Source organism: Syngnathus leptorhynchus, unplaced genomic scaffold (genome assembly GCF_054491065.1).
Source record: "Syngnathus leptorhynchus isolate UIUO unplaced genomic scaffold, UIUO_Slep HiC_scaffold_32, whole genome shotgun sequence".
Taxonomy (NCBI): Eukaryota; Metazoa; Chordata; class Actinopteri; order Syngnathiformes; family Syngnathidae; genus Syngnathus; species Syngnathus leptorhynchus.
In genome coordinates, this window is record NW_028231999.1 from 352,480 (window position 1) to 366,837 (window position 14,358).

The following is a 14,358-nucleotide window of genomic DNA, read 5'->3' on the forward strand; positions in this document are numbered from 1 at the left end:
GCTATGGAGCTCTGGAGGTATGGAGCTCTGGAGGTATGGAGCTCTGGAGGTATGGAGCTTTGGAGCCCTGGAGCTCTGGAGGTATGGAGCTATGGTGCTATGGAGCTCTGAAGCCATGGAGCTCTGGTGCTATGGAGCTCTGGAGCTCTGGAGGTATGGAGCTCTGGAGGTATGGAGCTATGGAGCCCTGGAGCTCTGGAGGTATGGAGCTATGGTGCTATGGAGCTCTGAAGCCATGGAGCTCTGGTGCTATGGAGCTCTGGAGCTCTGGAGGTATGGAGCTCTGGAGGTATGGAGCTATGGAGCCCTGGAGCTCTGGAGGTATGGAGCTATGGTGCTATGGAGCTCTGAAGCCATGGAGCTCTGGTGCTATGGAGCTCTGGAGCTCTGGAGGTATGGAGCTCTGGAGGTATGGAGCTCTGGAGGTATGTAGCTATGGAGCCCTGGAGCTCTGGAGGTATGGAGCTATGGTGCTATGGAGCTCTGAAGCCATGGAGCTCTGGTGCTATGGAGCTCTGGAGGTATGGAGCTCTGGAGGTATGGAGCTCTGGAGGTATGGAGCTATGGAGCCCTGGAGCTCTGGAGGTATGGAGCTATGGTGCTATGGAGCTCTGAAGCCATGGAGCTCTGGTGCTATGGAGCTCTGGAGGTATGGAGCTCTGGAGGTATGGAGCTCTGGAGGTATGGAGCTATGGAGCCCTGGAGCTCTGGAGGTATGGAGCTATGGTGCTATGGAGCTCTGAAGCCATGGAGCTCTGGTGCTATGGAGCTATGGAGCTCTGGTGCTATGGAGCTATGGAGGTATGGAGCCACCAGCCAGCACCCTCCGTGGCTGGATCAATGGAAGTGTTTTAGGTACCAGGCAGCCAAAGTGCCGAGGCCTCACGCTCGACCACGCCGGCGCAGAGTTCCAGCCGCTCGGATAAGCTCTGTCACTCACCCGCCGCGCAGCCACCGGTAACGGGGAAATGTCGCCGCCTTGTGGACACGCCGTTGTAAATGAATGGGCTTTCGCACTTAGTGCAATTTTCGCCAACTCTCTGACTTAGAGCTATGGAAGTATGGAGCTATGGAGCCACCAGCCACCCAGGCTGGAGCTCTGGAGCTCTGGAGCTCTGGTGCTATGGAAGTATGGAGCTCTGGTGCTATGGAAGTATGGAGCTATGGAGCTATGGAAGTATGGAGCTATGGAGCTCTGGAAGTATGGAGCTATGGAGCTATGGAGGTATGGAGCTATGGAGCCCTGGAGCTATGGAGCCCTGGAGCTATGGAAGTTTGGAGCTCTGGTGCTATGGAGCTATGGAGCTCTGGTGCTATGGAGCTATGGAGCTCTGGTGCTATGGAGCTATGGAGCTATGGAGCTCTGGTGCTATGGAGCTATGGAGCTCTGGTGCTATGGAGCTATGGAGCTCTGGTGCTATGGAGCTCTGGAGCTCTGGAGGTATGGAGCTCTGGTGCTATGGAGCTATGGAGCTCTGGTGCTATGGAGCTATGGAGCTCTGGTGCTATGGAGCTCTGGAGGTATGGAGCTCTGGTGCTATGGAGCTATGGAAGTATAGAGCTATGGAAGTATGGAGCTCTGGAGGTATGGAGGTATGGAGCTATGGAGCTCTGCAGCTATGGAAGTATGGAGCTCTGGAGGTATGGAGCCACCAGCCAGCACCCTCCGTGGCTGGATCAATGGAAGTGTTTAGGTACCAGGCAGCCAAAGGGCCGAGGCCTCACGCTCGACCACGCCGGCGCAGAGTTCCAGCCGCTCGGATAAGCTCTGTCACTCACCCGCCGCGCAGCCACCGGTAACGGGGAAATGTCGCCGCCTGGCGGACACGCCGTTGTAAATGAATGGGCTATCCCCGGGCGCGCCCTTTACGCACGCCCGCCGTCATTCTACGGAGACTAAGTTCCGCCCCGGGGAGGCTGCCTCCTCCCCTCCGCGGCCCGGGGATGCTGCCTCATCCCCGGACGCGCCCTTTACGCACGCCCGCCGTCATTCTACGGAGACTAAGTTCCGCCCCGGGGAGGCTGCCTCCTCCCCTCCGCGGCCCAGGGATGCTGCCTCATCCCCGGGCGCGCCCGCTGTCTTCCGCCGCGGCGTAATTTCTTCAAAGTCCGATGACGCCCCTGGTAGCGGCCCACCCCGGAGGGGGGATGCCGACCGGCCCCCGGAGGTGACACCGGCCGACAAAAGGTTGGATCGAGGGCTGACTCTCAATAGATCGCAGCGATGTAGCTGCTCTGCTACTTACGAGACCCTGACCCAGAATCAGGTCGTATGCAAGTCATTTAGACCTGATAGGCTGCCTCCCTGTCGGAGGTGATAGGGCAGACATTCGAATGAGACGTCGCCGCCGCGGAGGGCCGGCGATCGGCTGGAAGTTATCGAGGATCACCAAGGGAGGCCGGGCCGGACGCGCGGAGGGCCGCGGCGCGGCGCGTGAACGCCGGCGCGACCCCTGGGCCCGCGCGCCCGGGCACCGCGTGGGTTTTGGGTCTGATAAATGCGCGCGTCCCCGGAGGTCGGCGCCCGTTTGCATGTATTAGCTCTAGAATTGCCACAGTTATCCAAGTAACTGAGGAGCGATCAAAGGAACCATAACTGATTTAATGAGCCATTCGCAGTTTCGCTGTACGGGCCGTGTGCACTTAGACTTGCATGGCTTAATCTTTGAGACAAGCATATGCTACTGGCAGGATCAACCAGGTAGGAGAGAGGGTGGCTGGGTTGCGCCTCTCGCTCGCCGGCCCGCCGGAGCGGGGGCTCGCGCGACTGTTTTCCGGACGCCGGCCGCGGTTCGCGGGGGCTCTAGGTGGTCTGAGGCTGCCGCGGGGTGAGATGGATCGGGCTGGACCCGGCGCAGCCGAAGCCGAGGACGCGGAACCTCGAACGCGACCCTCGCGGACCCCTAAACGAGAGGAGCTGCGCCCGGCCTCGTAAGACACCCCCTGTCCGGTGCTGAGTTTGACCCCGACGCCGCTGACCGCCGCCGCCGCCTTGCCGCTAGCCCTCCGCACGTGTGGGGCCGGTGCGCGACCCGTAGGACGGCCGGCAACTCGCTCGTTTGGCGGGGCGATGCAAGGTTAGGCGAACCGGGCGGTAACTCGTGCAGTCGGTTGGACGACTTTGCGGTGGACAGGGTGGTGCGAATCCGGCGGGACGGCCCTTCGATGGAGCCCGCTGCAGGGGGACGTTCGGTGGGTTGAGCCGCGCTCGCCGCGGAACCTTCGAGCGCCGCTACTCAGCAAGTAAACGAGAGGGAGCTGCGCCCGGCCTCGTAAGACGCCTCTTCTCCGGTGCGAGCGCCCCGACGCCGCTGGCCGCCGCCGCCGCCTTGCCGCTATCCCGCCGCGCGTTTGGGGCCGGAGGGCGACCCGTAGGACGGCCCGCCGACTACACGACCGTTTGGCAGAGCGAGTGCAAGGTTAGGCGAGCTGGGCGGTAACTCGGGTTAGTCTGGGGAGACTGGCGGTGGACAGGGGGGCGCGAATCCGGCCGGGCGGCCCCATCGATTAAGCATTGGTAGGGGGCCGAGGATGAGCCGTGCGAAGTGGCCTCGGAGGCGGTCCGGGGGGGACGACGGGGGGGGACGGGCGTCGGCCCTCCGGCCCGAGCAGAGAACGTTCGGTCACCCAGGCGGGAATCTGCGCCCCGGCCCGAGTCGGACTCGGTCGGTGCGGCCCGCTGAGGCCCTCAACTATTCCCGTACGCGGGGGTCGGGAGCTGCGGCGCTGCGCCGGCGACTTACCCGCGCGAGGCACGCACTGCGTGCGGCCAGGATGCGGAGTTGGATCGGCGCTGGTTGGGAACCCTCGGGGAACGAAGGCGGACGGTGGCCAGCCGGCGCCGACGAACCCGTCGGGGAGGGGGCTGGTGGCAGGCGCGATCGGCACTATTGCTGACTGCCGGGAGGGAAGCTGCGCCCCGGCCGAGTCAGACTCAGCCGTTGCGGCCCCCCCGAGCCCGCAGCGCGTAGCGCGGAAGCCATACGCCCCCCCGATGCGGAGCGACAGACGCCCCCGCGACCGCGGTTGGTCGGGAAGGCTTTTCGGATAGAGGTCGGACGGTGTGTGTGGACGGCTTCCCGTGGTGCCGCCGCTATCAAGCCGGAGGGTTTGAGAAACGTCATTCGCAGAAGGACCGGCGCGGCCGGCGGACGCTCGCACGCGCGGCGCCCGACACTCAGCCGCTCGCTCGGCCTCCGTGGATCGTGGCTAGGTGGGATGGATGCTTTTTCCGGGTCGTCTCGGTCTCGCCGCAGTACGGTCGCGCCGGGGCCTGCGGGGCGGCGCGGGGAGCGCCAACATTCGTAGTTGACACTTTGTTTCATTTTATCCGAGCGGGCGGGCGCCTCGAGAGGCGGACCGTCCGGGGCGACTCTCGGCCTTTGTTTAAGGAGCCGGCCGGGCATCACGCTCCTTCCTTGGATGGACAACATTCGTAGTTGACACTTTGTGTCATTTTATCCGAGCGGGCGGGCGCCGCGAGGCGGACCGTCCGGGGCGACTCTCGGCCTGTGTTTAAGGAGCCGGCCGGGCATCACGCTCCTTCCTTGGATGGACAACATTCGCAGTTGACACTTTGTGTCATTTTATCCGAGCAGACGGGCGCCGCGAGGCGGACCGTCCGGGGCGACTCTCGGCCTGTGTTTTCGGAGCCGGCCGGGCCTCACGCTCCCTCCTTGGATGGACAACATTCGTAGTTGACACTTTGTGTCATTTTATCCGAGCGGGCGGGCGCCGCGAGGCGGACCGTCCGGGGCGACTCTCGGCCTGTGTTTAAGGAGCCGGCCGGGCATCACGCTCCTTCCTTGGATGGACAACATTCGCAGTTGACACTTTGTGTCATTTTATCCGAGCAGACGGGCGCCGCGAGGCGGACCGTCCGGGGCGACTCTCGGCCTGTGTTTTCGGAGCCGGCCGGGCCTCACGCTCCCTCCTTGGATGGACAACATTCATAGTTGACACTTTGTGTCATTTTATCCGAGCGGGCGGGCGCCGCGAGGCGGACCGTCCGGGGAGACTCTCGGCCTGTGTTTAAGGAGCCGGCCGGGCATCACGCTCCTTCCTTGGATGGACAACATTCGCAGTTGACACTTTGTGTCATTTTATCCGAGCAGACGGGCGCCGCGAGGCGGACCGTCCGGGGCGACTCTCGGCCTGTGTTTAAGGAGCCGGCCGGGCATCACGCTCCTTCCTTGGATGGACAACATTCGTAGTTGACACTTTGTGTCATTTTATCCGAGCGGGCGGGCGCCGCGAGGCGGACCGTCCGGGGCGACTCTCGGCCTGTGTTTAAGGAGCCGGCCGGGCATCACGCTCCTTCCTTGGATGGACAACATTCGCAGTTGACACTTTGTGTCATTTTATCCGAGCGGACGGGCGCCGCGAGGCGGACCGTCCGGGGCGACTCTCGGCCTGTGTTTAAGGAGCCGGCCGGGCATCACGCTCCTTCCTTGGATGGACAACATTCGCAGTTGACACTTTGTGTCATTTTGTTCGGCCTGTGTTTAAGGAGGCGGCCGTCCTCCACTCGGTCCGTGTTTAAGGAGCAACACTCGCGCTCCGGTTCGGCCTGTATTTAGGGAGGCGGCCGTCCTCCGCTTGGTCTGTGTTAAGGGCGACACTCGGTCCGTGTTTAAGGAGCCTGGCCCTCGCGCTCCGGTTCGGCCTGTATTTAGGGAGGCGGCCGTCCTCCGCTTGGTCTGTGTTAAGGGCGACACTCGGTCCGTGTTTAAGGAGCCTGGCCCTGACGCTCCTCTCCGGCCTGTGTTTAAGGAGGCGGCCGTCCTCCCCTTGGTCTGTGTTAAGGGCGACACTCGGTCCGTGTTTAAGGAGCGGCCCTCGCGCTCCGGTTCGGCCTGTATTTAGGGAGGCGGCCGTCCTCCGCTTGGTCTGTGTTAAGGGCGACACTCGGTCCGTGTTTAAGGAGCGGCCCTCGCGCTCCGGTTCGGCCTGTATTTAGGGAGGCGGCCGTCCTCCGCTTGGTCTGTGTTAAGGGCGACACTCGGTCCGTGTTTAAGGAGCCGGCCCTGACGCTCCTCTTCGGCCTGTGTTTAAGGAGGCGGCCGTCCTCCACTTCCTTCCATGCACCACCACATTCGCAGTTGACACTTTGCCATTTTTTCAGAGAGGTGACACTTAGTCGTTTTTTCGAAAGTTGACACTTAGTCGTTTTTTTCAAAAGTTGACACTTTGCCGTTTTTTCAGAGAGGTGACACTTTGTCGTTTTTTCGAAAGTTGACACTTAGCCGTTTTTTCGAAAGTTGACACTTAGCCGTTTTTTCGAAAGTTGACACTTAGTCACTTTTTCGCCACAGTGACACCTCCAGCGCGTGCCACGGCGCTTTTCAGGTCTTCTATCCGACCTTGTGCTGTCGAGGACGGCGTGTCCGACGCCGTGGGGAGACCAGCACCATCTCCTCCATACTCGTAAACGAGGTGCTTTGGAAAACGGGGGGAAAGTCGATGAGTACACTGACTACTGGGACCATTTCATTGTACTCTGGCGCACCTGAAGACCAAAAAAGGTACTGCATCTTAGCCCGGGTACCTCACCCCCTGGTACCTCGAGGAGAACTTAGAAAAATTTCGACAAATTTTTGGTGAGCTCCAGGGAGAGAGGCTGATTTTTCGCTTTTTGAGGCCGACCGCCGAACCGGCGCGGGGCGGACTCACAAGCCCCGCAGAGCCGTGGGCACTTAGTCGTTTTTTCAGAGAGGCGACACTTAGTCGTTTTTTCGGAGGCGACACTTAGTCGTTTTTTCGAAAGTTGACACTTAGCCGTTTTTTCGAAAGTCGACACTTAGCCGTTTTTTTGGAAAGTTGACACTTAGTCGTTTTTTCGCCGATTTTGCTGGGACCTCCAGGCGAGGACCGGCGTTTTTCGTCTTCCGGGTCCGACCCGGGAACCAGCGCCGAGCGGACACATTCGCTCGCAAGTGCCGTTGGCACTTAGAAAATTTTTCGTTTGTCATGAGCTCCGGGCGAGGACCGGCGTTTTTCGTCTTCCGGGTTCGACCCGGGAACCAGCGCCGAGCGGACACATTCGCTCGCAAGTGCCGTTGGCACTTAGAAAATTTTTCGTTTGTCATGAGCTCCGGGCGGAGACCGGCGTTTTTCGTCTTCCGGGTCCGACCCGGGAACCAGCGCCGAGCGGACACATTCGCTCGCAAGTGCCGTTGGCACTTAGAAAATTTTTCGTTTGTCATGAGCTCCGGGCGAGGACCGGCGTTTTTCGTCTTCCGGGTTCGACCCGGGAACCAGCGCCGAGCGGACACATTCGCTCGCAAGTGCCGTTGGCACTTAGAAAATTTTTCGTTTGTCATGAGCTCCGGGCGGAGACCGGCGTTTTTCGTCTTCCGGGTCCGACCCGGGAACCAGCGCCGAGCGGACACATTCGCTCGCAAGTGCCGTTGGCACTTAGAAAATTTTTCGTTTGTCATGAGCTCCGGGCGAGGACCGGCGTTTTTCGTCTTCCGGGTTCGACCCGGGAACCAGCGCCGAGCGGACACATTCGCTCGCAAGTGCCGTTGGCACTTAGAAAATTTTTCGTTTGTCATGAGCTCCGGGCGGAGACCGGCGTTTTTCGTCTTCCGGGTTCGACCCGGGAACCAGCGCCGAGCGGACACATTCGCTCGCAAGTGCCGTTGGCACTTAGAAAATTTTTCGTTTGTCATGAGCTCCGGGCGAGGACCGGCGTTTTTCGTCTTCCGGGTTCGACCCGGGAACCAGCGCCGAGCGGACACATTCGCTCGCAAGTGCCGTTGGCACTTAGAAAATTTTTCGTTTGTCATGAGCTCCGGGCGGAGACCGGCGTTTTTCGTCTTCCGGGTTCGACCCGGGAACCAGCGCCGAGCGGACACATTCGCTCGCAAGTGCCGTTGGCACTTAGAAAATTTTTCGTTTGTCATGAGCTCCGGGCGGAGACCGGCATTTTTCGTCATTCGAGGCCGACGGGGGAACCAGCCGGAGCGGACACGTTTGCTCGGAAGAGCCGTTGGCACTTAGAAAAAATTCCGTGTCTCGTGAGCTCCAGGGGGGACAGGCTGGTTTTATTCATCCGTAGCCGACATGGGAACCAGCGCGGAGCGGATTGGTGTTGCGCTGGCATATACCTCATCTCTCTCAGGAGTCCCCCCCTTATACGTGCCGATTGTGTTTTGGAAAACGGGGGGTAACTGGATGAGTACACTGACTAGGGGGACCAGTACACTAGCGAGTGGGACCAGTACACTGACTAGTGGGACCAACACACTATGAGCGCCTGGTACCTAAAATGGAAGTATAGAGGCCGACTTTCGGGCAAGATCACGCCGTGTTAGGCTTCCAGGACCTCGGCTAAGCAATTTTAACGGGTCGCCCGGTTCTTTTTTGATCCAGCCCGGTTCTTTTTTTATCCAGCCCGGTTCTTTTTACACTTCCAGCTGGAGCTCGGGAGCGGCTTTTTGCACAAGATCACGCCGTGTTAGGCTTCCAGGACCTCGGCTAAGCAATTTTAACGGGTCGCCCGGTTCTTTTTTGATCCAGCCCGGTTCTTTTTTTTATCCAGCCCGGTTCTTTTTACACTTCCAGCTGGAGCTCGGGAGCGGCTTTTTGCACAAGATCACGCCGGGTTAGGCTTCCAGGACCTCGGCTAAGCAATTTTAACGGGCCGCCCGGTTCTTTTTTGATCCAGCCCGGTTCTTTTTTTATCCAGCCCGGTTCTTTTTACACTTCCAGCTGGAGCTCGGGAGCGGCTTTTTGCACAAGATCACGCCGTGTTAGGCTTCCAGGACCTCGGCTAAGCAATTTTAACGGGTCGCCCGGTTCTTTTTTGATCCAGCCCGGTTCTTTTTTTTATCCAGCCCGGTTCTTTTTACACTTCCAGCTGGAGCTCGGGAGCGGCTTTTTGCACAAGATCACGCCGGGTTAGGCTTCCAGGACCTCGGCTAAGCAATTTTAACGGGCCGCCCGGTTCTTTTTTTTATCCAGCCCGGTTCTTTTTACACTTCCAGCTGGAGCTCGGGAGCGGCTTTTTGCACAAGATCACGCCGGGTTAGGCTTCCAGGACCTCGGCTAAGCAATTTTAACGGGTCGCCCGGTTCTTTTTTGATCCAGCCCGGTTCTTTTTTTATCCAGCCCGGTTCTTTTTACACTTCCAGCTGGAGCTCGGGAGCGGCTTTTTGCACAAGATCACGCCGTGTTAGGCTTCCAGGACCTCGGCTAAGCAATTTTAACGGGTCGCCCGGTTCTTTTTTGATCCAGCCCGGTTCTTTTTTTATCCAGCCCGGTTCTTTTTACACTTCCAGCTGGAGCTCGGGAGCGGCTTTTTGCACAAGATCACGCCGTGTTAGGCTTCCAGGACCTCGGCTAAGCAATTTTAACGGGTCGCCCGGTTCTTTTTTGATCCAGCCCGGTTCTTTTTTTTATCCAGCCCGGTTCTTTTCACACTTCCAGCTGGAGCTCGGCAGCGGCTATTTGCACAAGATCACGCCGGGTTAGGCTTCCAGGACCTCGGCTAAGCAATTTTAACGGGTCGCCCGGTTCTTTTTTGATCCAGCCCGGTTCTTTTTTTTATCCAGCCCGGTTCTTTTTACACTTCCAGCTGGAGCTCGGGAGCGGCTTTTTGCACAAGATCACGCCGGGTTAGGCTTCCAGGACCTCGGCTAAGCAATTTTAACGGGCCGCCCGGTTCTTTTTTTTATCCAGCCCGGTTCTTTTTACACTTCCAGCTGGAGCTCGGGAGCGGCTTTTTGCACAAGATCACGCCGGGTTAGGCTTCCAGGACCTCGGCTAAGCAATTTTAACGGGTCGCCCGGTTCTTTTTTGATCCAGCCCGGTTCTTTTTTTTATCCAGCCCGGTTCTTTTCACACTTCCAGCTGGAGCTCGGCAGCGGCTATTTGCACAAGATCACGCCGGGTTAGGCTTCCAGGACCTCGGCTAAGCAATTTTAACGGGTCGCCCGGTTCTTTTTTGATCCAGCCCGGTTCTTTTTTTTTATCCAGCCCGGTTCTTTTTACACTTCCAGCTGGAGCTCGGGAGCGGCTTTTTGCACAAGATCACGCCGGGTTAGGCTTCCAGGACCTCGGCTAAGCAATTTTAACGGGCCGCCCGGTTCTTTTTTTTATCCAGCCCGGTTCTTTTTACACTTCCAGCTGGAGCTCGGGAGCGGCTTTTTGCACAAGATCACGCCGTGTTAGGCTTCCAGGACCTCGGCTAAGCAATTTTAACGGGCCGCCCGGTTCTTTTTTTTATCCAGCCCGGTTCTTTTTTTATCCAGCCCGGTTCTTTTTACACTTCCAGCTGGAGCTCGGGAGCGGCTTTTTGCACAAGATCACGCCGTGTTAGGCTTCCAGGACCTCGGCTAAGCAATTTTAACGGGTCGCCCGGTTCTTTTTTTATCCAGCCCGGTTCTTTTTTTTATCCAGCCCGGTTCTTTTTACACTTCCAGCTGGAGCTCGGGAGGGACTTTTTGGGCAAGATCACGCCGACTTAGCAAGCAAGGTGGAAGTGCCAGCATGCTCCGTGGCTGGAAGTGTGGATGTGCCAGCACCCTCCGTGCCTGGAGCTATGGAAGTGTGGAGCTCCAGCACCCTCCGTGCCTATGGAAGTGTGGAGCTCCAGCACCCTCCGTGCCTATGGAAGTGTGGAGCTCCAGCACCCTCCCTGCCTATGGAAGTGTGGAGCTCCAGCACCCTCCCTGCCTATGGAAGTGTGGAGCTCCAGCACCCTCCCTGCCTATGGAAGTGTGGAGCTCCAGCACCCTCCCTGCCTATGGAAGTGTGGAGCTCCAGCACCCTCCCTGCCTATGGAAGTGTGGAGCTCCAGCACCCTCCCTGCCTATGGAAGTGTGGAGCTCCAGCACCCTCCCTGCCTATGGAAGTGTGGAGCTCCAGCACCCTCCCTGCCTATGGAAGTGTGGAGCTCCAGCACCCTCCCTGCCTATGGAAGTGTGGAGCTCCAGCACCCTCCCTGCCTATGGAAGTGTGGAGCTCCAGCACCCTCCCTGCCTATGGAAGTGTGGAGCTCCAGCACCCTCCCTGCCTATGGAAGTGTGGAGCTCCAGCACCCTCCCTGCCTATGGAAGTGTGGAGCTCCAGCACCCTCCCTGCCTATGGAAGTGTGGAGCTCCAGCACCCTCCGTGCCTGGAGCTATGGAGCTATGGAGCTATGGAGCTATGGAAGTATGGAGCTATGGAGCTATGGAAGTATGGAGCTATGGAGCTCTGGAGCTATGGAGCTATGGAAGTATGGAGCTATGGAGCTATGGAGGTATGGAGCTATGGAGCTCTGGAGCTCTGGAGCTATGGAGCTATGGAAGTATGGAGCTATGGAGCTCTGGAGCTATGGAGCTATGGAAGTATGGAGCTATGGAGCTATGGAGGTATGGAGCTATGGAGCTCTGGAGCTCTGGAGCTATGGAGCTATGGAAGTATGGAGCTATGGAGCTCTGGAGCTCTGGAGCTATGGAGCTATGGAAGTATGGAGCTATGGAGCTCTGGAGCTATGGAGCTATGGAGCTATGGAAATGTGGAGCTATGGAGCTATGGAGCTATGGAGCTATGGAAGTATGGAAGTATGGAGCTATGGAGCTATGGAGCTCTGGAAGTATGGAGCTATGGAGCTCTGGAGGTATGGAGCTATGGAGCCCTGGAGCCCTGGAGCCCTGGAGCTATGGAGCCCTGGAGCTATGGAGCTATGGAGCCCTGGAGCTATGGAGCTATGGAGCCCTGGAGCTATGGAGCTATGGAGCTCTGGTGCTATGGAGCTATGGAGCTCTGGTGCTATGGAGCTATGGAGCTCTGGTGCTATGGAGCTATGGAGCTCTGGTGCTATGGAGCTATGGAGCTCTGATGCTATGGAGCTCTGGTGCTATGGAGCTCTGGTGCTATGGAGCTATGGAGCTCTGGTGCTATGGAGCTATGGAGCTCTGGAGGTATGGAGCTCTGGAGGTATGGAGCTCTGGAGTTATGGAGCTATGGAGCCCTGGAGCTCTGGAGGTATGGAGCTATGGTGCTATGGAGCTCTGAAGCCATGGAGCTCTGGTGCTATGGAGCTATGGAGCTCTGGTGCTATGGAGCTATGGAGGTATGGAGCTATGGAGCCCTGGAGCTCTGGAGGTATGGAGCTATGGTGCTATGGAGCTCTGAAGCCATGGAGCTCTGGTGCTATGGAGCTCTGGAGGTATGGAGCTCTGGAGGTATGGAGCTCTGGAGGTATGGAGCTATGGAGCCCTGGAGCTCTGGAGGTATGGAGCTATGGTGCTATGGAGCTCTGAAGCCATGGAGCTCTGGTGCTATGGAGCTCTGGAGGTATGGAGCTCTGGAGGTATGGAGCTCTGGAGGTATGGAGCTATGGAGCCCTGGAGCTCTGGAGGTATGGAGCTATGGTGCTATGGAGCTCTGAAGCCATGGAGCTCTGGTGCTATGGAGCTATGGAGCTCTGGTGCTATGGAGCTATGGAGGTATGGAGCCACCAGCCAGCACCCTCCGTGGCTGGATCAATGGAAGTGTTTTAGGTACCAGGCAGCCAAAGGGCCGAGGCCTCACGCTCGACCACGCCGGCGCAGAGTTCCAGCCGCTCGGATAAGCTCTGTCACTCACCCGCCGCGCAGCCACCGGTAACGGGGAAATGTCGCCGCCTTGTGGACACGCCGTTGTAAATGAATGGGCTTTCGCACTTAGTGCAATTTTCGCCAACTCTCTGACTTAGAGCTATGGAAGTATGGAGCTATGGAGCCACCAGCCACCCAGGCTGGAGCTCTGGAGCTCTGGAGGTATGGAGCTCTGGTGCAATGGAAGTATGGAGCTCTGGTGCTATGGAAGTATGGAGCTATGGAGGTATGGAAGTATGGAGCTATGGAAGTATGGAGCTATGGAGCTCTGGAAGTATGGAGCTATGGAGCTCTGGAGGTATGGAGCCCTGGAGCTATGGAGCCCTGGAGCTATGGAAGTATGGAGCTCTGGTGCTATGGAGCTATGGAGCTCTGGTGCTATGGAGCTATGGAGCTATGGAGCTCTGGAGCTATGGAGCTCTGGAGGTATGGAGCTATGGAGCTATGGAGCTCTGGAGGTATGGAGCTATGGAGCTATGGAAGTATGGAGCTCTGGTGCTATGGAGCTATGGAGCTCTGGTGCTATGGAGCTATGGAGCTCTGGTGCTATGGAGCTATGGAGCTATGGAGCTCTGGAAGTATGGAGCTCTGTTGCTATGGAGCTATGGAGCTCTGGTGCTATGGAGCTATGGAGCTCTGGTGCTATGGAGTTCTGGTGCTATGGAGCTCTGGTGCTATGGAGCTATGGAGCTCTGGTGCTATGGAGCTCTGGAGGTATGGAGCTCTGGAGGTATGGAGCTCTGGAGGTATGGAGCTATGGAGCCCTGGAGCTCTGGAGGTATGGAGCTATGGTGCTATGGAGCTCTGAAGCCATGGAGCTCTGGTGCTATGGAGCTATGGAGCTCTGGTGCTATGGAGCTATGGAGCTATGGAGCTCTGGAAGTATGGAGCTCTGGTGCTATGGAGCTATGGAGCTCTGGTGCTATGGAGCTATGGAGCTCTGGTGCTATGGAGCTATGGAGTTCTGGTGCTATGGAGCTCTGGTGCTATGGAGCTCTGGTGCTATGGAGCTATGGAGCTCTGGTGCTATGGAGCTATGGAGCTCTGGAGGTATGGAGCTCTGGAGGTATGGAGCTCTGGAGGTATGGAGCTATGGAGCCCTGGAGCTCTGGAGGTATGGAGCTATGGTGCTATGGAGCTCTGAAGCCATGGAGCTCTGGTGCTATGGAGCTCTGGAGCTCTGGAGGTATGGAGCTCTGGAGGTATGGAGCTATGGAGCCCTGGAGCTCTGGAGGTATGGAGCTATGGTGCTATGGAGCTCTGAAGCCATGGAGCTCTGGTGCTATGGAGCTCTGGAGCTCTGGAGGTATGGAGCTCTGGAGGTATGGAGCTCTGGAGGTATGGAGCTATGGAGCCCTGGAGCTCTGGAGGTATGGAGCTATGGTGCTATGGAGCTCTGAAGCCATGGAGCTCTGGTGCTATGGAGCTCTGGAGGTATGGAGCTCTGGAGGTATGGAGCTCTGGAGGTATGGAGCTATGGAGCCCTGGAGCTCTGGAGGTATGGAGCTATGGTGCTATGGAGCTCTGAAGCCATGGAGCTCTGGTGCTATGGAGCTATGGAGCTCTGGTGCTATGGAGCTATGGAGGTATGGAGCCACCAGCCAGCACCCTCCGTGGCTGGATCAATGGAAGTGTTTTAGGTACCAGGCAGCCAAAGGGCCGAGGCCTCACGCTCGACCACGCCGGCGCAGAGTTCCAGCCGCTCGGATAAGCTCTGTCACTCACCCGCCGCGCAGCCACCGGTAACGGGGAAATGTCGCCGCCTTGT